Source organism: Balaenoptera physalus (genome assembly GCF_965194825.1).
Source record: "Balaenoptera physalus genome assembly, chromosome: 2".
Taxonomy (NCBI): Eukaryota; Metazoa; Chordata; class Mammalia; order Artiodactyla; family Balaenopteridae; genus Balaenoptera; species Balaenoptera physalus.
Window position 1 is genome coordinate 160,761,292 of NC_138883.1, and position 23,202 is coordinate 160,784,493.

At 40.1% G+C, this 23,202-nt stretch overlaps 1 protein-coding gene and 1 pseudogene across 3 annotated transcripts in view; one reads left to right on the plus strand and one right to left on the minus strand.

Moving 5' to 3' along the window:
* Nucleotides 1-23,202, minus strand: part of LOC309655005 (coiled-coil domain-containing protein 3) — a 104,143-nt gene that overhangs the window by 70,560 nt on the left and 10,381 nt on the right. The window lies entirely within an intron of this gene.
* LOC309655015 (large ribosomal subunit protein uL24 pseudogene) lies at nucleotides 6,495-11,069 on the plus strand (annotated as a pseudogene). Its single transcript has one exon. The product of its transcript is annotated as a large ribosomal subunit protein uL24 pseudogene (transcript).

Below are 23,202 nucleotides of genomic sequence, written 5' to 3' on the forward strand. Positions count from 1 at the left end.
GCTGATCTCCCTGTGCTGTGCGGCTGCTTCCCACTAGCTATGTATTTTACATTTGGTAGTGTATATATGTCAATGCTACTCTCACTTTGTCCCAGCTTCCCCTTTCCCCCCACCCCGTGTCCTCAGTTCCATTCTCTATGTCTGTGTCTTTATTCCTGTCCTGCCACTAAGTTCATCAGTATCATTTTTTTTAGATTCCATATATATGCGTTAGCCTACAGTATTTGTTTTTCCCTTTCTGACTTATTTCACTCTGTATGACATACTCTAAGTCCATCCACCTCACCACAAATAACTCAATTTCGTTTCTTTTTATGGCTGAGTAATATCCCATATGTACCACATCTTCTTTATCCATTCATCTCTCCATGGACATTTAGGTTGCTTCCATGTCTTGGCTATTGTAAATAATGCTGCAATGAACACTGTGGTACATGTCTCTTTTTGAATTATGGTTTTCTCAGGGTATATGCCCAGTAGTGGGATTGCTGGGTCATATGGTAGTTCTGTTTTTAGTTTTTTAAATATCCTTGTATCTTATTTTATACATAGTAGTTTATACCTCTTAATCCCCTTCCACTATCATGTCCCTCCCCACTCCCCTTGACTCATTTTTTTTTTAAGAATTAAAGGATCTAAAGCTTTAAAATGTACATGTTTATGGAAGGCAATAAATAATGCCACTAATCTCCCTTACCACTTTACCCTGAATTAGTCTATGAGATCAGCTTCAACTGTCTAGCAGAGCCTTGGGGTTACACAACACAGGCAGGCAAAGGACAGGTGGGGCAGAAGAAATCTCTGGGGTCTGGAGAATGGGACTCTGAGAAAGACATAAGGTGGGAGCCATGGGCACCAGGCAGGCGGCCAAACGGGGTCTGCAGGGAGAACCCAGAGATGAAAACAAAAAGACAAAGAGCACATAGAGACTAACCCTGGTCTCCAGATGCAACTATGACCATTTCCCAGAAAACTGAGAAACCGACCCTTCTCTCTAGCCACAAAATAAGGAAATGAAAAAAAGGACCCTTTTCTCAAAGCAAACAAATAGAAATGATTTAGAAAGCACCTACAGGGTTGCCACCTGACACTGTGCAAAAATGTCCTTCCTTTACTTTTTATGTACGTATGTATGTATTTATGCACACATGCATTGGTTTATTATATTCCTTTGACCTGTATTTATGACCATTTTGCTTTACTACAAAGCTGCGACAGAGGCTACACACTTTTGGAACCCTATGCTAGCTTCTACTAATATTTTAATAGTTTTAGCATTGAAATTACAGTTACCGTATTTAAAATCAAAACAGCATCACTCGGCCACATGATAAGAGCTGTAGCTGTGGGGTGGGTCTTTGTTTTCCTATAAAATTCTTCCGCGATGTTGCATTAAGGGGTTGACTAGATGACTCTTCAGCTCCCTTCTAGCACTGACATTCTTCTCCTTGTGTCTGTGCAGAGTAAATGGACTGGCCTTGAGTGCACTCCGGGGACACCGATCCCCAGAACAGGCTGGCAGCATCTGGGTTTGCCTAGGCCCTCAGGGGAAGCACGGCTCTGCCAGGTGTCACAGCTGATTTAACTAAAAGAAAGATGAAAACCAGCCATGGGAACTGAAGCTTGACAGCATTCCCTGAGGGTCTGGCGAGTGAGAACCAGAGCAGTATGGAGGAGACTGAAGAATCTCCTCTGGCCCAAGACACCCAGGCAATGTCTGCTCTAACCACTGAGATCCGTCCCCAGAAATGCCCCCAGCTGTGTGCAAAACCACAGTACAAGCTGAGGAAGGTGAGAGTTAAAGCTGCTGGTCAACTCCTGGGACAGGACGATGCAGAAGCAAAGGGCCTACTGGGAGAAGGGGGTGTGGGGAAGAAAAAAGGATAAAGGCAAAGATACGTTTTCCCTTCCCAAGAGAAGTTTGCATGAGCTAATATGTCCACAGGGAGAGCTCAGATGGTGGCAGATTTTTTGCTTCCAAGTCAAGAAGGGGATAAATGATCATCCTGTCTTATTTAAGACCACAGCTTGATGGCCAGAGATCTCTCTTCCAAATCTCTCACGCTGCTTTGTCAAGGACAAGGGCAGTCAACACATTCAGCCTCCGTGTCCACATGGGAACAATGAAACACTGAGAAAGAATTTAATGAAGAAAGCAACTGCAGTAGACTTTGGGAATAGATGTCAGAACGTCCATTTCCTAGCCTGCAAGACTCTCGGAATGCTTTATTTCCTTTCCTCCTAGCACCAGAGCACATTTCCATAGCGACTCCCAGAGAACTGGGTGCCTCATGGGGCCAGGTGGAGGTTGGCTTAAAGATCCTCTTCTTTGGGGGCATAGAAGACCCTTAACAAGAACCAGATCCCTTGTTGGATCCTCCCCTTTCAGTTTCAGGATATATGTGCTGAGGTACTCCGGAATGATTTGGGGATTAAAGGGTGAACATTATGCAAGAAAAGAAATTAAAAATTAATGAAGAAATGAGGCCACTCAGTGAAGCCTCTTCAACAAACCAGGGAGAACCTTCTCCTGCTGACTTCTGACTTTTTGGCGAAGACGCATAACTGCCATCTGTGAGGCGGTCCACAGGACGAGAGTATGGATTATTCACAAAGCTCTGAGTTTAGTTACCAAGTTCCATACCACTATGACCTACTGTTATCCATTTTGCTGATGGAGAAACTGAGTCATGGTGAGATCACATGGTTATTAATGAGATAAAAATGAGCACTGGTCTAGCATGGAACCAAATCTACAGCTTGGCAGCTCTATTCACAACAGTCAAGATGTGGAAACAACCTAAATGTCCATCAACAGATGAATGGATAAAGAAGATGTGGTGTATATATACAACGGAATATTACTCAGCCATTAAAAAAAAGAATGAAATAATGCCATTTACAACAACATGGATGGACCAAGAGATTATCATACTAAGTGAAGTACGTCAGAAAGAGAAAGACAAATACCATATGATATCACTTATATGTGGAATCTAAAATATGACACAAATGGGGGATTCCCTGGCAATCCAGTGGTTAGGACTCCACACGCTCACCGCCAAGGACCCAGGTTCAATCCCTGGCCGGGGAACTAAGGTCCCACAGGCCACGCAGCATGGCCAAAAAATAATAATAATTAAAAAATAAAATAAAAAATAAAATATGACACAAATGAACTTATCTATGAAACAGAAACAGACTCACAGACATAGAAAACAGACTTGTGGTTGCCAAGGGGTGGGGTGGAGAGATGGATTGGGAGTTTGGGGTTAGCAGATGCCAACTATTATGCATAGAATGGATAAACAACAAGGTCCTACTGTACAGCACAGGGAACTATATTCAATATCCTGGGATCAACCATAATAGAAAAGAATATGAAAAAGAATGTATATATATGCATAACTGAATCACTTTACTGTACAGGATAAATTAACACAACACTGTAAATCAGCTATACTTCAATAAAATTTTTTAAAATCTACAGCTATGGTCACATACTACAACACGGATGAACCTTGAGGACACTATGCTAAGTGAAACAAGGCAGTCACAGAACGACAAATAATGCATGATTCCACTCATTTAAGGTATCTAAAGTAGTCAATCTCACAGAAGCAAAAAGCAGAATGGTAGTTGCCAGGGGCAGGGATATGTGGGGAATGGGGAGTTACTATTCAACGGGTCTAGAGTTTCAGTTTGTGCAAAATGAAAAAGTCTTAGAAATCTGCTTACAACATGTGTATAGTTAATAGTTGCACTGTACACCTAATGGTTGAGGGTAGATTCCATGTTATGTGTTTTTTAATCACAATTTTAAAAATCTATAGCTATGAGCAGCTTAACAGCTGTGTCTCATCCATCTTAGTGCTGCTGCAAAGAAGAGTTTGAAGACATATATACTATAAAGGAAAATGTCTACAGCCATAGCTCTAGTAAGAGGAAATGACAAACATGGGCAAAAGATATGAATAGGCATTTCACCAAAGAGGCCATACAGATGGTAAACCTGCAGATGAAAAGATGACCAACATTGGCAGTCATTAGGGAAATAGAAATTTAAACCACAGTGACAAGACAGACCACAGAATGGGAGAAAATATTTGCAAATCATGTATCTAGTAAGGGTCTAGTATCTAAAATATGTAAGGAACTGTTACAACTCAACAATAAAAAGACAACCCAATTGAAAACTGGGCAAAAGCTTGAATAGACATTTCTCCAAAGAAGCTACGCAAATGGCCAATAAACACATGAGAAGATGCTCAAATCATAACTCGTGAGGGAAATGAAAAATCAAAACCAGGGACTTCCCTGGTGGCGCAGTGGTTAAGAATCCGCCTGCCAATGCAGGGGACACGGGTTCGAGCACTGGTCCGGGAAGATCCCACATGCCGCGGAGCAACTAAGCCCGTGTGCCACAACTACTGAGCCTGCACTCTGGAGCCTGCGAGCCACAACTACTGAAGCCCACGCACCGCAACGAAGAGTGGCCCCCGCTTGCCGCAACTAGAGAAAGCCCGCGCACAGCAGTGAAGACCCAACGCAGCCAAAAATAAATAATAAATAAAATAAATAAATTTTAAAAGAAAAAGAAAAATCAAAACCACAATGAAAGACCACTTCACTTCCAGCAGAATGGCTAGAATCAATAAGACAGATAATAACAAGTGCTGACAAAGATGTAGAGAAACTGGAACCCTCATACACTGCTGGTGAGAAGGTAAAATGGCGCAGCTCCTTTGGAAATCAGTTTGGCACTTCCTCAAAAGGCTAAACATAGAATTACCTTACCATATGACCCAGCAATTCAACTCTTAGGAAAATACCCAAAAGAAAACACACATACATACGTACAAAAACTTGTACGAAAACGTTGTTAGAAATATTATTCATAACAGGCAAGAGTGGAAACAACCCAAATGTCTATCAACTGATGGATAAACAAAATGTGGTAATCATACGATAGAATATTATTCAGCCATACAAAGGAAAGAAGTGTTAATTCATATTACAACATGGATGAACCCGCGAAACATTATGCTTAGTGAAAGAAGCCAGTCACAAAGAGCCATATATTATAAGATTTCATTTCTATGGGCAAATCCATAGAGACAGAGGATAGTGGTGGCTGGGGGCTGGGAAGAGGGCTGAATTGGGAGTGACCGGTAATGGGTACCAGTCACTCTTTTTGGAGGGATGAAAATGTTTTGGAAATACAGATAATGATGATAGTTGCACCTACCTGAGAATATACTAAAAACCATTGAATTATATACTTTAAAAGGGTGAGTTTTATGGTGTGTGAATTATGTCTAAAAAAAAAATTTAAACACAATGAGAACACACCTATCAGAATGGATAAAATACAAAATAGTGATAATAGCAAACAGCAATGATGCAAAAAACTGGATCGCTCATACATTGTTGGTGGGAATGTAAATGATTCAGCCACTTTGGAAAACAGTTTGCAAGTTTCCTTTAAAATGACAAATGGACTCATCAGATGACCCGGCATATGACACTCTTGGCCATTTACTGTAGAGAAATGAAAACTTTTTTTTTTTTTTAAGTGGCATACCCAACCTTTTTTTTTTTTTAAAGTTATACAATTTTTATTTATTTATTTATTTATTTATGGCTGTGTTGGGTCTTCGTTTCTGTGCGAGGGCTTTCTCTAGTTGCGGCAAGTGGGGGCCACTCTTCATCGCGGTGCGCGGGCCTTTCATTATTGCGGCCTCTCTTGTTGCGGAGCACAGGCTCCAGACGCGCAGGCTCAGTAATTGTGGCTCACGGGCCTAGTTGCTCCGCGGCATGTGGGATCTTCCCAGACCAGGGCTCGAACCCGTGTGCCCTGCATTGGCAGGCAGATTCTCAACCACTGCGCCACCAGGGAAGCCCCCCAACCTTCTTTTTTTAAAATTAATTAATTAATTTATTTTTGGCTGCACTGGGTCTTCGTTGCTGCACACAGGTTTTCTCTAGTTGAGGCAAGCGGGGGTTACTCTTCCTTGCGGTGCTCAGGCTTCTCATTGCGGTGGCTTCTTTTGTTGCGGAGCACGGGCTCTAGGCGCGCGGGCTTCAGTAGTTGTGGCACGTGGGCTCAGTAGTTGTGGCTCGCGGGCTCTAGAGCACAAGCTCAGTAGTTGTGGGGCATGGGCCTAGTTGCTCCGCGGCACGTGGGATCTTCCCGGACCAGGGCTCGAACCCGTGTCCCCTGCATTGGCAGGCGGATTCTTAACCACTGTGTCACCAGAGAAGTCACCTTTTTTTTTTTTTTTATTTTTGGCTGCGCTGAGTCTTCGTTGCTGCGCACAGGCTTTCTCTAGTTGTGGCAAGCGGGGTCTACTCTTTGTTGTGGTGCACGGGCTTTTCACTGCAGTGGCTTCTCTTGTTGTGGAGCATGGGCTCTAGGCATGCAGGCTTCAGTAGTTGTGGCACATGGGCTTAGTTGCTCTGAGGCATGTGGGATCTTCCCGGACTGGGACCGGGGCTCAAACCTGTGTCCCCTGCACTGGCAGGCGGATTCTTAACCACTGCGCCACCAGGGAAGTCCGAGAAATGACAACTTCTGTCCGCTCAAAAACCTATGCATGAATGTTCAGAGCAGTTTTTTTCATTATAGCTGATAACTCAAAACCAACCAATGTCCTTCAGTGAGTGAATAGTTAACCAAATGATGGTCCACCATACCATGGAGTATTACTCAGCAATAAAAAGAAAAACAACTTGGATGAACCTCAGGAAAGTTATGCTGAGAGAAAGAAGATAATCTCAGAAAGTTCCTTAAACTGTATGGTTCTACTGATATAACACTTGAAATAACAAAATTCTGGAGATAGAGAACAGATGAGTGGCTGCCAGGGTTTGGGAATGGACAACAGAGAAGTTGTAGCCATAAGGAGTACCACGAGGGAGCCCGAGGTGATGGGACGGTTCTGTATCTTGACTGTGTTGATAGCAACAGGAAGCTACAAACACACAAAGAAGTGCATTATGTATAACTGGTAGCATGCGACTCAGCTCTGTGCATTTTACCAATGTCATTACCCGGTTTTGCTATTGCACTAGTTATACAACATGTTCAATTGGGAAGAATGGGTGAGGGGTACCAAAGACTTCTCTCCATTTCTTTGCAACAGCCAGTGAATCTATATTTATTCCAAAATAAGAAGTCTGTGAGGTTTTTTAAAGTAACTACATGGGGTATTAGTCAACGCTTAAAAGTAATGACTGTGTTTCAATAAAGCTCAGAATTGAAGGCAGAAGTCAAGAAGAAATGACAGGCTGCACGGTACAGCCACAAACCATCACCTCTACAACATGTCAGAGGAATCCTCCTTCTAGTGTGAACTGCATATACCTGATAACAAGTCAAGAACTTCCGGTGTAGACCCACTAACTTGTGTGTCCTCACTTGTCCTCTAATCCCCCGCATGCAGCTCTGCTATCCTAACCTACCCTCATCCTCATCTCTGGGCTTCCATTCATGCTCTTCCCTGTCTGACTTCATCTTCTCTCCACTTATCCAAATCCTTCCCACTGGGTCATAAGGCCCTGCAGCAGTATCCATCTTTCCACGTGGGTTAATTGTATCTCTCTAACTAGATGCTTGAGTTCAGACACCAGGTCATCTTCCTCTACCACATCCTCCTTAATACACCATACAATGCTGAGAATGTAGGGAGTATCAAAAATCTCTGTTGATGGAATAAAGGCCTGCCTGCCTCAAGATCTTTTATTCTCACTCTTGCAAGCTAGGTGATGGAGAATGGGTACACACAGGGGCATGAAAGCCAAGACAGCGTTTCACACGTAATCGCAACTGTGTACTTTTAAAATCATCATCTCAGTTGCTTTTTATTACAGGGCTATGAATGATGCATAGGCGGTATAATCTGATCCATTTTACGGATAAGGAAACTTAGTTCAGAGTGGCTAAGTGATATACAAAATCACAGTTGGTTCTGAGTCAGGGTTAGAAACCAAGACTCATCCTAAAACCTTACCGAGATGCAAATTGCCACTTTAAACTTTGTTTTTAAAAGAGCAAATTATTGCTCTCTTCCCTTTTGCGGCCATTGCTGAAGCACCAGTGGCCAAAATGAAGTGCAATCCCTTTGTGACTTCTGACCCAAGTGAGAACCGGAAAAGGCATTTCCATGCACCTTCCCACATTCGCAGGAAGATTATGTCTTCCCCTGTTTCTAAAGAGCTGAGACAGAAGTACAATGTCCGATCCATGCCCATCCGGAAGGACGATGAAGTTCAGGTTGGACAAGGGCACTACAGAGGGCAGCAAATTGGCAAAGTAGTCCAGGTTTACAGGAAGAAATGTGTCATCTACGTTAACGAGTGCAGCGGGAGAAGGCTAATGGCACGACTGTCCATGTGGGCATTCACTCCAGCAAGGTGGTTATCACCAGACTAAACCTGGACAAAGACCGCAAAAAGATCCTCGAACGTAAAGCCAAATCTCACCAAGTAGGAAAGGAAAAGGGCAAATATAAGGAAGAAACAATTGAGAAGATGCAGGAATAAAGTAATCTTGAATACAACTTTCATTAAAAACTGTTAAAAATGAAAAAAGGGGCAAATTATTAGTAACTTAAGATGCAAATATTCCCAAAATGAAGTGTAACTTTTGCAACCCAAAATATGGTACTTAGCCAACACCTTGGGGTGGCTGGGGCCCTATATGAAGAGGAAAAAGGAAAAGCCTTAAAAAGTGGGGATAGAAGAGCAGACTGTGATCAGGGAACAATTGGAGGAACACAGGAAAAGCCCCACTTCCAAACATATCCTGAATCCAGCCATTCCTCTCCAGCACCACTGCTGTCCCCTAGACCCTGCCTCCATCACTCAGAGCACATCACTCCACTCAACAGCTCCCCGAAGCATAAAGATCTAAACTTCTTGACCTTGCTTAGAAAGCTCTAAATGGTCCAGCTCCTGCTCACCTCTCTAAACTCATCTCATTCCATTTGTCCCCACCAACAATGCTCCCTTCACACCTTTCCATCCCTCAAGCATGCCTAGCAGGGTCTGTCTTGCACAGCGGCACTGGCTTCTTCTCCTGCCTGGCATGCTTTGCCACCTGACCTTTGTACAGCTTGCCCTGTCATTCAGACTTCAGTGTAGGTGTCACCCCCTCAGCCTAAAGTAGTTACTAATTCCTCTTTGTCATTTACCACCCTCTTTTAATTCTTTGCCAAACATCATTAACTGACATGTTTCTTATTGACTGATGTATTGATTGATGCATTGATTATCTCTCCCTCATCCAACTACAGTGTAAGCTCTAGGAGGGCAGGGAACTCTTTTCTCTTTTTTTTCTTTTGTATTCCCAGTGCCTGACATATAGCAGGTATTCAATAAATATGTGTACAGTGAAGGTCTGAATAAATGAATGAATGAAAAAGACCACCACCCTACCTCCTTCAGAGTTCTGGTTCTATCTGGCCAATGAATGACCTATTAACGGCAATCTAAAAGTTACTAACATTCAACTAGAGGATAAGTAAATAGCATGACCCTTGATATCACAAAAAGTACTTTGAAAACAGTAAACCGCTGACCCTTGAACAACACGGGGATTAATCCACGTATAACATAGTTGGCCCTCTGCATCCTCAGACTCAACCAACCATGGACCGTGTAGTACTGTATTTACTACTGAAGAATATCTGCATATAAATGGACCCGTGCAGTTCAAACCTGTGTCGTTCAAGGGTCAACTGTATTACAGATCATCTTACAAGGTCCAGATCAAGCCCCCTCTCTTCTCTGAAATCTTCCTGGGGTACTCAAGGCCCCATTGATCCCCCCTTCCTCTGACTTCCTAAATCTTTTACTACCTACGCCACTCATGTGATACTTTACAACCCCCTTCTGTATTTTGGTACCCATGCCTACCATGTGAGGGAACCATGCTAGATCCTGGGAATACAACAACCAGTAAAAAGGAGTTTATATCCCGGTTGGGGACATGAATAGAAAACCAGTATTTTCATAAACCACTGTATTTGTGATAAGTGTCACACACACACAAAAAAGTGTGCACTAACAGCATAATCAAAGGACAAAACCAGACCAGCTGCATAAAGGAAGGATAGCAAGTAGGAAGTGGGTCAGGGAAGTAACAGTCTATGAGAAGAAAATTTCTCAGCTTTGGGAGGCAGGAGACCAGGGAGCAGGCAGGATGGAGAACATAAATAGCATTAACTTGAAGCCGGGAGACCCTGATCTCACTTCCGGCTCCTTCACTGTCCACCCACATTCCTCAGTTTGTCTGAATTTCAACTGACTCAACTGTGATAAGAACAGAATCATGTTCAGTGTTTACAGAACTCTCAGAGAAATAAAATATAACCCCTTCATTTTCCAGAGATGAAATTATTTAATTTCAATGAACAAGATACCTACTGAGCATATATTAATTACGTGTTCAGCATAAAGATCCATCAAAGTAAATGGATTTGCCCAAGATTAACATTAGTTAGTGGGCACAGACCATATTAGAATCCACATCTGCTGAATCCCAGGCCCTGAATTCTTCTCATAGGTATCCATCACCCTCCACAATCTGGTCTATGCAACTCCCACTACTCTCACTGCTAGAAGCCCATTCCAAGCTGAAATGCTGAAACCACTCCAAGCTCCATGTTGACTCCAGGCCTTCTGAAATTCTGGGCCCCTTTGTGAGGTCACATATCCCCCTTTCCCAGCTCAGAATGTGAAATGTCCCCCATCCACACTCAGCTCAGGTAACACCTCCTAGTTTGCCATTCACCTAGCCGGTCTAGAACAGTAGTTCTCCAAGTCTGCAGATTCCTGGGGGATCCAGAGATCCTTTCAGGGGAGCCCATGAGATCAAAACTATTTTCAGAACAATACTAAGATGTCTTGTTCACTGTGCTGACATTTGCACTGTTGGTGCAAAAGCAAAGGTGAGTAAAACTGCCGGCACCTAGTGCAAATCAAGGCAGCAGACCAAATGACACTAATAGGCATTATATTTTTCAGTGCCTTGTGTGGGCAGAAAAGAAAAAGGCAGTTTAAGAATGTCCTTGGGCTTCCCTGGTGGTGCAGTGGTTGAGAGTCTGCCTGCTAATGCAGGGGATGAGGGTTCGAGCCCTGGTCTGGGAAGATCCCACATGCCACGGAGCAACTGGGCCCGTGAGCCACAACTACTGAGCCTGCGCGTCTGGAGCCTGTGCTCCGCAACAAGAGAGGCCACGATAGTGAGAGGCCCGCGCACCGCGATGAAGAGTGGCCCCCACTTGCCGCAACTAGAGAAAGCCCTCGCACAGAAACGAAGACTCAACATAGCAATCAATCAATCAATCAATCAATCAATCTTTAAAAAAAAAAAAAAAAAAAAAAAGAATGTCCTTGATGATGGGACTTCCCTGGAGGTCCAGTGGTTAAGACTTCACCTTTCAATGCAGGGGAAGATTTGATCCCTGGTTGCAGAGCCAAGATCCCACATGCCTCAGGGCCAAAAAACCAAAACATAAAACAGAAGCAATATTGTAACAAATTCAATAAAGACTTTAAAAATGGTCCACATCAGAAAATCTTAAAAAAAAAAAAAAAAAGAACGTCCTTGATGAAGCAGTAAAAACCATTAATTAAATCCTGACCCTTGAGTACACACATGTTTTTAATATTCTGAAGAAATCAGAAGCACACAAAGCACTTCTGCTGCTTAGCAAAGTACAGTGGTTGTCTCAAGGAAAAGCACTTGGGCGATTGAGTTCGGAGTTGAACTAGTGGCTTTCTTTGTGAAAGACTATTTTTACTTGAAAGGATGAATGACAGACAAACTATAATTTTGAGTATTTGATAGACATTTTCTTGAAAATGAATAAAGTAAGCCTCTCACTTCAAGGAAAACTAGCAGTATTTGTTGCCACTGATAAAATTTGAGCTTTCAAGCAAAAATTAGAATTTCAGAAAATTTGCCACTGCATGCTTGACATTTTTCCATTGCTTCAAGACTTTCCTGATGAGATCAATGGTGATACTGATGAAAAGGGTTTTTTAATATTGTATAATTAAAAGTCTCAATGTTTTCAACATCTGTATAACTCTGAACGAGTATTTTTCACATGGTCAATTCATCATGTTACAAAAATCATGCATGGACTAAAAAAATCCATTCAAAGTGCAAGAAAGACTATTGGCTTTTCATGTAGGAATACAAAAAGTTCATTGATAAGGTTTCTGATTCTGCACTGTAACTTTTAAGAAACTATCACTTTTTGAGTTTTGATGAGGTATCAAAGAAGACTAAATACAGAAAAAGTACTTAACTTACACTCAACAAGTCACAAATACTTGTTAAACTGACGTTATACTCCATCTCTAAGGAATATCTTTGTTCTTGAACAAATAATGTGGTAAACTAGACTGCCTAAGCAAAGTTCCAGGGACATTTTAAATCAAATACTTCTAGGGCTTTATGGAAGATATGGATGAACTGAATTATGATTTTCTTGACCCATTTGGGCTCGAATTTCACTTTAAAAACTACAGATCCTCTTTCCCATTCCTATTTGCTTTTGATCATCAAGAAATAAATACTGTTCTTTCCCTCCCTGCAGTATGTCCTATGCAAGATTGACCAGATGTTCTTGATGGGCCCAGTCAAATAGGAACATCAACTTCCAGTGGCAGTCAAGATGAAGGAAACTGAATGTAGCCTATGATTCCTACTGATGTTAAAATCTCTGCACATAATACACAAAGCAACTACCTGAAGACTGAAAACTAAACAACTAGAGGCTATGGGACCTGAATCAAAGGGGGCAGAATCATTGAACTATGCAGCAAAAACTCTAGAAGAAATCTCCTATTTCTATCTAGAAGATCAAGTAAAGGAGCCCCAGTGTACTACACAGTAAGGGGGAAGTCCCTGGTTTTCTTCTCTTTTTCTTTTCTTTGCTCACCCAGCCTTGCACTACAGCCAACCCCAGTCTCAGATCTGCATTGCCACGGTGGCACAAGAAAAATAGACACCCTAAATAGTCCTATCTATTAAAGAAATTGAATGAGTAGTTTAAAACCTTCCAACAAAAGAAGACTCCAGGCACAGATTATTTACTGATAAACTTTACGAAACTGTTATGGACTGAATTGTGTCCCTCCAAAATTCATATGTTGAAGCCCTAACCCCAGTACCTCAGAATATGACTGTATTTGGAGATAGGGCGTTTAAAGCAGTCATTAAGTTAAAATGAGCCTGTTAGGGTGGGCCCTAATCCAACCTGACTGGTGTCCTTATAAGAAGGGGAGATTAGGACAAATGGAGAGCCACTAAGGATGTTCACACACAGAGCGGGGACCCTGTGAATAGGCAGCAAGAGGGAGGCCATGTGCAAGCCACAGACACCTCAGAGGACCCCAACCCTGCCAGCACACTGATCTTGGAATGCTGGCCTCCAGAACTGAGAGAGAATAAATTTCTGTTGTTTAAGCCACCCATTATGTGGTATATTGTTTCCCATAGAAGGCTAATACACAAATATTTAACGGAAAAAAATACCAATTCTACACAATCTCATCCAAAAAACAGAAGAGGAAAGAATACTTCCCAACTCATTTTGTGAGGCCAATATTATCCTGATGCCCCCTTTTATATTATAAGAAAACTACAGGCCAATATTCCACATGAACATACATGTAAAAAATCCTCAACAAAATATTAGCAAATTAAATCCATCAATATATAAAAAATGGGATTTATTCTGAGAATATAAGGGTGGTTCAAAAGTTAAAGACAAAGAGAGTTTTGAAAGCAGCAAGAGAAAAGCAACTAGTTACATAGAAGGGAACCCCGTACCCACTGCAATAAGACTATCAGAGGATTTTTCATCATAAATCTTGCCAGGCAAAAGGAGTGGAATTATATATCTATTTAAAATATTGAAAGAAAAAGAATTGCCAACCAAGAACAATATTCTTGCAAAATTGTCCTTCAAAAACAAAGGGGAAAAAAAAGGGGGGGGAGGACAAACGGAATGTAATTGATATAGCCACTGTGGAGAACAGTATGGAGGTTCTCTAAAAAACTAAAAAAAGAACTACCATACGACCCAGCAATCCCACTACTGGGCATATATCCTGAGAAAACCGTAATTCAAAAGGACACATGTACCCCTATGTCCATTGCAACACTATTTACAATAGCCAGGACATAGAAACAACCTAAATGTCCAATGACAGATGAATGGATAAAGAAGATGTGGTACATATATACAATGGAATATTACTCAGCCATAAAAAGGAATGAAATTGGGTCATTTGTAGAGATGTGGATGGACTCAGAGACTGTCATACAGAGTGAAGTAAGCCAGAAAGAGAAAAAGAAATATCGTATATTAACACATATATGTGGAATCTAGAAAAGTGGTAGAGATGAACCTATTTGCAGGGCAAGAACAGAAACACAGACGTACAGAACGGACATGTGGACACAGTGGGAGAAGGGGAGGGTGGGACAAATTGATAGATTAGGATTGACATATATATACTACCATGCATAAAACAGATAGCTAGTGGGAACAAGCTACAAAGCACAGGAAGCTCAGCTCGGCACCCTGTGACAAGCTAACTGGGTGGGATGGGGGGGTGGGAGGGAGGTCCAAGAGGGAGGGGATATAGGTATACTTATAGCTGATTCACTTCCTTGTACAGCAGAAACTAACACAACATTGTAAAGCAATTATACTCCAATAAAAAAACAAAAAAAACAAAGGAGAGATAAAGACTTCCTCAGACAAAGGCTAAGAAACTTTACCACCTCCTTTATAAGACATGCTAAAGGCAGTTCAAGTTGAAATGAAAGACACTAATTAGAAATAAGAGAGCGTGAGAAAGTGTGAAACTAGTTGATAAAGGTAAATATAGAGACAAAAACAATATTATATTACTATATACTATAAAAGACAAAAGTATTAGAAACAACTAAAACTAAACGTTAACAAATATATAAAGGTAAAGTAAACAGTGACATCAAGAATATATAATGTGGTGGGGAGGAGAGGGAAAAGACAAGATTTCTTGTATGCTAGTGAAGTAAAGTAGTTGTCAGCTTAAAACAGAATGTTATAACTATACGATATATGATATATTATTTAAGCCCTTAGTAACCACAAAGAAAATATGTATAGAAGTTATACAAAAGAAAAAAGAAAGACATTTCCACTAAGATCAGGAACAAGACAAGGTTGCCCACTCTCACCACTATTATTCAACATAGTTTTGGAAGTTTTAGCCACAGCAATCAGAGAAGAAAAAGAAATAAAAGGACTCCAAATCAGAAAGGAAGAAGTAAAACTGTCACTGTTTGCAGATGACATGATACTATACATAGAGAATCCTAAAGATGCTACCAGAAAACTACTAAAGCTAATCAATGAATCTGGTAAAGTAGCAGGATACAAAATTAATGCACAGAAATCCCTTCCATTCCTATACACTAATGATGAAAAATCTGAAAGAGAAATTAAGGAAAGACTCCTATTTACCACTGCAACAAAAGGAATAAAATACCTAGGAATAAACCTACCTAAGGAGACAAAAGACTTGTATGCAGAAAACTATAAGACACTGATGAGAGAAATTAAAGATGATACAAACAGATGGAGAGATATACCATGTTCTTGGATTGGAAGAATCAATATTGTGAAAATGACTATACTACCCAAAGCAATCTACAGATTCAATGCAATCTCTATCAAACTACCACTGGCATTTTTCACAGAACTAGAACAAAAAGACTGCACAATTTGTATGGAAACACAAAAGACCCCAAAGAGCCAAAGCAATCTTGAGAAAGAAAAACAGAGCTGGAGGAATCAGGCTCCCTGACTTCAGACTATACTACAAAGCTACAGTAATCAAGACAGTATGGTACTGGCACAAAAACAGAAATATAGACCAATGGTACAGGATAGAAAACCCAGAGATAAACCCACACACATATGGTCACCTTATCTTTGATAAACAAGGCAAGAACACACAATGGAGAAAAGGCAGCCTCTTCAATAAGTGGTACTGGGAAAACTGGACAGCTACATGTAAAAATATGAAATTAGAACACTCCCTAACACCATACACAAAAATAAACTCAAAATGGATTAAAGACCTGAATGTAAGGCCAGACACTCTAAAACTCTTAGAGGAAAACGTAGGCAGAACACTCTATGACATAAATCACAGCAAGATCCTTTTTGACTCACCTCTTAGAGAAATGGAAGTAAAAAGAAAAATAAACAAATGGGACCTAATGAAACTTAAAAGCTTTTGCACAGCAAAGGAAACCATAAGCAAGACAAAAAGACAACCCTCAGAATGGGAGAAAATATTTGCAAACGAAGCAACTGACAAAGGATTACTCTCCAAAATATACAAGCAGCTCATGCAGCTCAATATCAAAAAAACAAACAACCCAATCCAAATATGGGCAGAAGACCTAAACAGACATTTCTCCAAAGAAGATATACAGATTGCCAACAAACACATGAAAGAATGCTCAACATCACTAATCATTAGAGAAATGCAAATCAAAACTACAATGAGGTATCACCTCACACTGGTCAGAATGGCCATCATCAAAAAATCTACAAACAATAAATGCTGGAGAGAGTGTGGAGAAAAGGGAACCTTCTTGCACTGCTGCTGGGAATGTAGATTGACACAGCCACTATGGAGAACAGTATGGAGGTTCCTCAAAAAACTAAAAATAGAACTACCATACAACCCGGCAATCCCACTACTGGGCATATATGCTGAGAAAACCATAATTCAAAAAGAGTCATGTACTACAATGTTCACTGCAGCTCTATTTACAGTACCCAAGACATGGAAGCAACTTAAGTGTCCATCGACAGATGAATGGATAAAGAAGATGTGGCACATATATACAATGGAATGTTACTCAGCCATAAAAAGAAATGAAGTTGAGTTATTTGTAGTGAGGTGGATGGACCTAGAGACTGTCATACACAGTGAAGCAAGTCAGAAAAAGAAAAACAAATACCGTATGCTAACACATATATATGGAATCTTAAAAAAAAAAAAGAGGTTCTGAACAGCTTAGGGGCAGGACAGGAATAAAGACACAGACATAGAGAATGGACTTGAGGATACAGGGAGGGGGAAGGGTAAGCTGGGATGAAGTGAGAGAGTGGCATAGACATATATACACTACCAAATGTAAAATAGATAGCTAGTGGGAAGCAGCCGCATAGCACAGGGAGATCAGCTCCGTGCTTTGTGCCCACCTAGAGGGGTGGGATAGGGAGGGTAGGAGGGAGACACAAGGGGGAGGAGATATGGGGATGTATGTATATGTATAGCTGATTAACTTTGTTATACAGCAGAAACTAACACACCATTGTAAAGCAATTATACTCCAATAAAGATGTTTAAAAAAGGACAAAGGAATCAAAACCTATCCATACAAAATAAAACATAGCACAAAATATTGAAGATAGCAAGAGAGGAAAACATGGGAAAAGGAACTATAAGACAAACAAAAAACAGTTAACAAAATGCCAATAGTAAATCCTTATCAATAATCACTTTAAATGTAAATGGACTAAACTCCCCAATAAGAAGATATGGGATAGCCGAATACATACAAAAATTAAGATACAATTGTATTGGGACTTCCCTGGTGGCGCAGTGGTTGAGAATCTGCCTGCCAACGCAGGGGACACAGGTTCAAGCCCTGTTCCAGGAAGATCCCACATGCCACAGAGAACTAAGCCCGTGTGCCACAACTACTGAGCCTGTGCTCTAGCGCCCGCAAACCACAACTACAGAGCCCTTACACCACAACTACTGAAGCCCATGCACCTAGATCCCATGCTCCGCAACAAGAGAAGCCACCGCAATGAGAAGCCCGCGCACCTCAACGAAGAAGCCCCGCTCGCCACAACTAGAGAAAGCCTGCGTGCAGCAACAAAGACCCAACACAGCCAAAAATAAATAAATAAAATAAATTTATTTAAAAAAAAGATACAATTGTATTGTATCTAGAAGAAACTCACTTTAGATTCAAAGGCACAGAGACTGAAGGTGAAGGAATGGAAAAGGGTATTCCATGTGAAAGATAACCAAAAAAAAGTAGGAGTGACTATCCTAATATCAGACAAAGTAGGTTTTAAAAACTGTCTCTAGAGATAAAGGTCAGTACATAATCATAAAGTGATCAGTTCAATAGGAAGATATAATAATTGTAAATATATATGCACTTAATGTGGAACACCTAAGTATATAAAATATTGACAAATCCAAAGGAGAAAGTGATAGAATACGATAGTAGTAGGAGACTTCAGTATCCCACTTTCATAATGGAGGTAACACTTAGATGCAGAATCAATTAAGAGTGGACTTGAACAACAGTATAGACCAAATGGACCTAACAGACATATAGAAAACTTTTCACCCAACAGCAGGAGAGTACACATTCTTTTCAAGTGCACACAGATATTCTCTAGGACATATCACATGTTATACCACATGTTAAGTAACAAACAAGTCTTAACAAATTTAAAAAGATTAAAAGTATACCAAGAATCTTTTCTGAACACAATGGAATAATCAATAATAGAAGCAAAAGAGGGAAATTCACAAATACACCAAAATTAAACAACACACACTTGAATAACCAATGGATCAAAAGGGAATTTTTTAAAATCTTGAAACAAATGAAAATGAAAACACAACATACCAAAACTTATGGGATGCAGTAAAAGCAGTACTAAGAGAAAAGTTTATAGTGATAAATGCCTATATTATAAAAGAAGATCTCTAATAAAGAACCTAACTTTACACCTCAAGGAACTACAGAAGAACTAAACCCAAAGTTATCAGAGGAAGGAAATAATAAAGATCAGAGAAGAAATAAATCAAATAGAGACTAGAAAATAACAGAAAAGAACTAAAAGTTGATTTTTTGAAAGAAATAAACAAAATCAATAAACCCTTACCTAAACTAAGAAGGAAAGAGAGAAGACTGAAATAAATACAGAAATGAAAGCAACATTACAATAGATACCTCAGAAGTAAGAATGATCATTAGGGACTATTTATGAAAAATTATGTGAACAAATTGGAAAACCTAGAAGAAATAGATAAATTCTGAGAAACATACAACCTGTCAATACTGAAACAAGAAGAAACAGAAAAACTAAACACACCAGTAACAAACAAGGAGATTCTAATAGTAATCAAAAGACTCCCTAGATCAAAGTCTAGGACCAAATGGATTCAAAGCTGAATTCTACCAACATTCAAAGAAGAATTAACACAAATCCTTCTTAAACTCGTCCAAAAAATAGGAGAGGGAATACTTCCAAACTCATTTTATGACAGCAGCCTCACCTGATATGACACTGCAAGAATAGAAAACTACTGACCAATATCTCTGATGCACGTAGATGCAAAAATCTTCAATAAAATACTAGCACACTGAATTCAACAGTGTATCAGAAAGATTATACACCACGACCAAATGATATTTATCCCTGGGATGGAAGGTTGGTTTAACATATGCAAATCAAGGTAATACAGCACATTAACAAAATGAACGGTTTGAAACACATGATCATTTCAGTATGCAGAAAAAGCACTTGACAAAGTTCAACACCCATTCATGACAAAAACTCTCAATAAAATAAGTATAAAAGAAATTTCCTCAACGCAATAAAGGCCGTTTATGAAAAGCCCATGGCTAACATCATAATCAATGGGGAAAACGGAAAGCTTTTCCTACTCTTGCCAATTCTATTAAACATAATGCTGGAAGTACTAGCAAGAAAAAAGACATAAAAGGCATCTAAATTGGAACAAAGGAAGTAAAATTATCTGTTTGCAGATGTCATGATTCTACATGTAGAAAACCCTGAAGACTCCACACACAAAAAAATTAGAATATATGAATCCAGTAAAGTTGCAGGATACAAAATCAACATATGCCCAAAATAAGCAGTTATATTTCTTTACACCAACAACAATCTATCTGAAAAGGAAACGAGGAAAACAATCCTATATATGATAGCACCAAAAAGAACAAAATACCTAGGAATAAATTTAACCAAGGAAGTGAAAGATCTATGCACTGAAAACTTCATAAGATTGCTGAGAGAAAGACAAAAAATCAATAGAGAGATATCCCATATTCATGGATTGGAAGAATTAATATTGCTAAAATGCCCATATTACCCAAAGTGATGTAGAGATTCAAAGCCATCATTATCAAAATTTCAATGGTATTTTTCACAGAAATGGAAAAAACAATTCTAAACTTCGTGTAGAACTACAAAAGATCTTGAATAGCTAAAGCCATATTGAAAAAAGAACAAAGCTGGAGGCATCATGGTTGCTGATTTCAAATCACATTACAAAGCTATAGTAATTAAAACAGTATGATACAGGCATGAAAACAGACCAGTGGAATAGAATTGAGAGCCCAGAAATAAATCCACACATGTACAGTCAACTAGTCTTCAGTAAAGATGCCAAGGACACACAAGGGGGAAGAATAGTTTCTTTAATACATTGTGGGGCTTCCCTGGTGGCGCAGTGGTTAAGAATCTGCCTGCCAATGCAGGAGACACGGGTTCAAGCCCTGGTTCAGGAAGATCCCATGTGCTGCGGAGCAACTAAGCCCATGCACCATAACTACTGAGCCTGCGCTCTAGAGCCTGCAAGCCACAACTACTGAAGCCCACGTGCCTAGAGCCTGTGCTCTGCAACAAGAATAATGAAAAGCCCACACACCACAACGAAGAGTAGCCCCCGCTCGCCTCAACTAGAGAGGGCCCACGTGCCACAACGAAGACCCAGTGTAGCCCAAAATAAATAAATAAATAAATAAGTTTATTAAAAAAAATACATTGTGTTGGGAAAACTGGATTCACATGCAGATGAATGAAATTGGACCCTTATCTCACACCATATACAAAAATTAACTCAAAATAAAGACTAGAAAAAAAATACTTCTTGACATTGGTGTGGGCCATAATTTTCTAGATAGGACCCCAAAAGCACAGGCAACAATAGCAAAAATTGATAAATTGGACTGCATCAAAATAAAAAGCTTCTGTACAACAAAGGAATCAATAAAATGAAAGGGCAACCTACGGATTGGGAGAAAATAATTTGCAAACCACCTATGTGGTCCAAAATATACAAGGAACTCATACAAGTAAATAGCAAAACAAACAACCTGATTTAAAAATGGATGAAGGAATTGAACAGACATACATATGGCCAGCTAATCATCAGGGAAACGCAAACCAAAGCCACAATGGGATATCACCTCATGCCTGTCACGATGGCTAGTATCCAAAATACGAAAGATAACACGTGTGAGCAAGGATATGGAGAAAAGGGAACACCTGTACACTGTTGGTGGGAATGTAAATTGATACAGTCATTATGGGCAACAGTCCAAATGGAGGGTCCTCAAAAAATGAAAAATAGAACTACCATCCAGCAAACTCTCTTCTGAGTATATACACAAAGAAAATGAAATCAGTACCTTTCAGAAATCAGTACCATGTTCATTGAATCATTAATCACAATAGCCAAGACATGGAAACAACCTGTGTCCACCAACAAGTGCATGAAGATAAATGTGGTATATACACATACAATGGAATATTATTCAGCCATGAGAAAGAAGGAAATCCTGCCATTTGTGACAATACAGATGGACCTTGAGAGCATCACGTTTAGTGAGATAAGTCAGAAAAAGGCAAATACTGTTTGGTCTCACTTTTATGTAGAATTTTTTTTAAAACCCAAAATGAGATAGCACCACACACCTATTAGAATATCCTTTTTTTTTAAACTGACAATACCTAGTACTGATGAGAATGCAGAACAACTGGAAATCTCAAACAGGGCTAATGCAAATGCAAAATGGTACACTCACCCTGGAAAACAGTTTCACATTTTCTGATAAATTTAAACATACACTTACCTTATGATCCAGCAAACCCATCCAAGGTATTTACCCAAGAGAAAAGAAAATTTATTTTCACACAAAAACCATACATCTCTATTTAGAGCAGCTCCAGTAGCCTAAAACTGGAAACAACCTAAGTATCTCTAACTGCTGAATGGATAAATAAAACTGTGGTACAGCCCTATAGCAGAATATTCCTAAGCAATAAAAAAGGAGTGAACTACAGATACATAAAACACAGACAAATCTCAAGTGCTAAATAAAAGAAGCCAAACTAGAAAAAAAAAAAAGCAACATACATGATTCTATTCACATGACATTCCAGAAAATGCAAAACTAGTTGGAGAAGCAACCAGAGGTTCCCAGGAGTTGAGGCTGGGGAAGGGTCTGACTATATGGCAGCAGCTCAGGGGAGGGTTTTGGCAATGATGGAACTTTTCTATATTGTGGTTGTAGTTGTGATTATACAACCATGTGTATCTGTCAAAACATAATGGTACATGAAAAAGAGTGACTTCTGCTACATGTGGATTTTAAATATTAATTTAGAAAATAGAAATAGAGAGGAAGAAAGAGGAGGCCTCTGCTTACTAAGGCCTCAGAGCTCTCTGAATGAGAGATAATACATTCAACAAATGTGTAAGACACCATAAAAACATACCAAATATACAATAGTGAATAAAATAGATATCCCTGCCCTCGAGTAGTTTAGTCTACTTGGGAAGACAGCATCTGATGACTAGGAAAACAGGGACCAAGAGGCTTTGAACAGGATGGCTGCCATCTTTATTTATTTATTTTGGATGGCTGCCATCCTTAAATACAACAGCTGCCCCCCATCCCCATCCAGCTGTTCTGCCCCCTTCACCTGCAGCCTCATCTGTATTCAACCCTTCACAGCCAAGCGTCCTGAAGGAGTTGCCCACTCCCAATCTCCATATCCTCTTGTCCCACTCTCTCCTCACACCCCACAACCTAGATTCTCCTCCCTCACTCTATGGAACTGTCCTCATTTCTGCCACCAAAGTCGAGTGGTTACTTGACTTCATCTTACTTGACTTCTCAACAGCTTTTGGTTCTGTCGATCACTTATCCTTCCGGAGACATTCTGGGCCGTTGACTCTCCTAGTTTTCCTCGTACCGGTCTGACTGCTCTTTCTCCACCAGTGTTAGCGTTCTACACCACTCGGTCCTACCCTAGGGCTTCTACT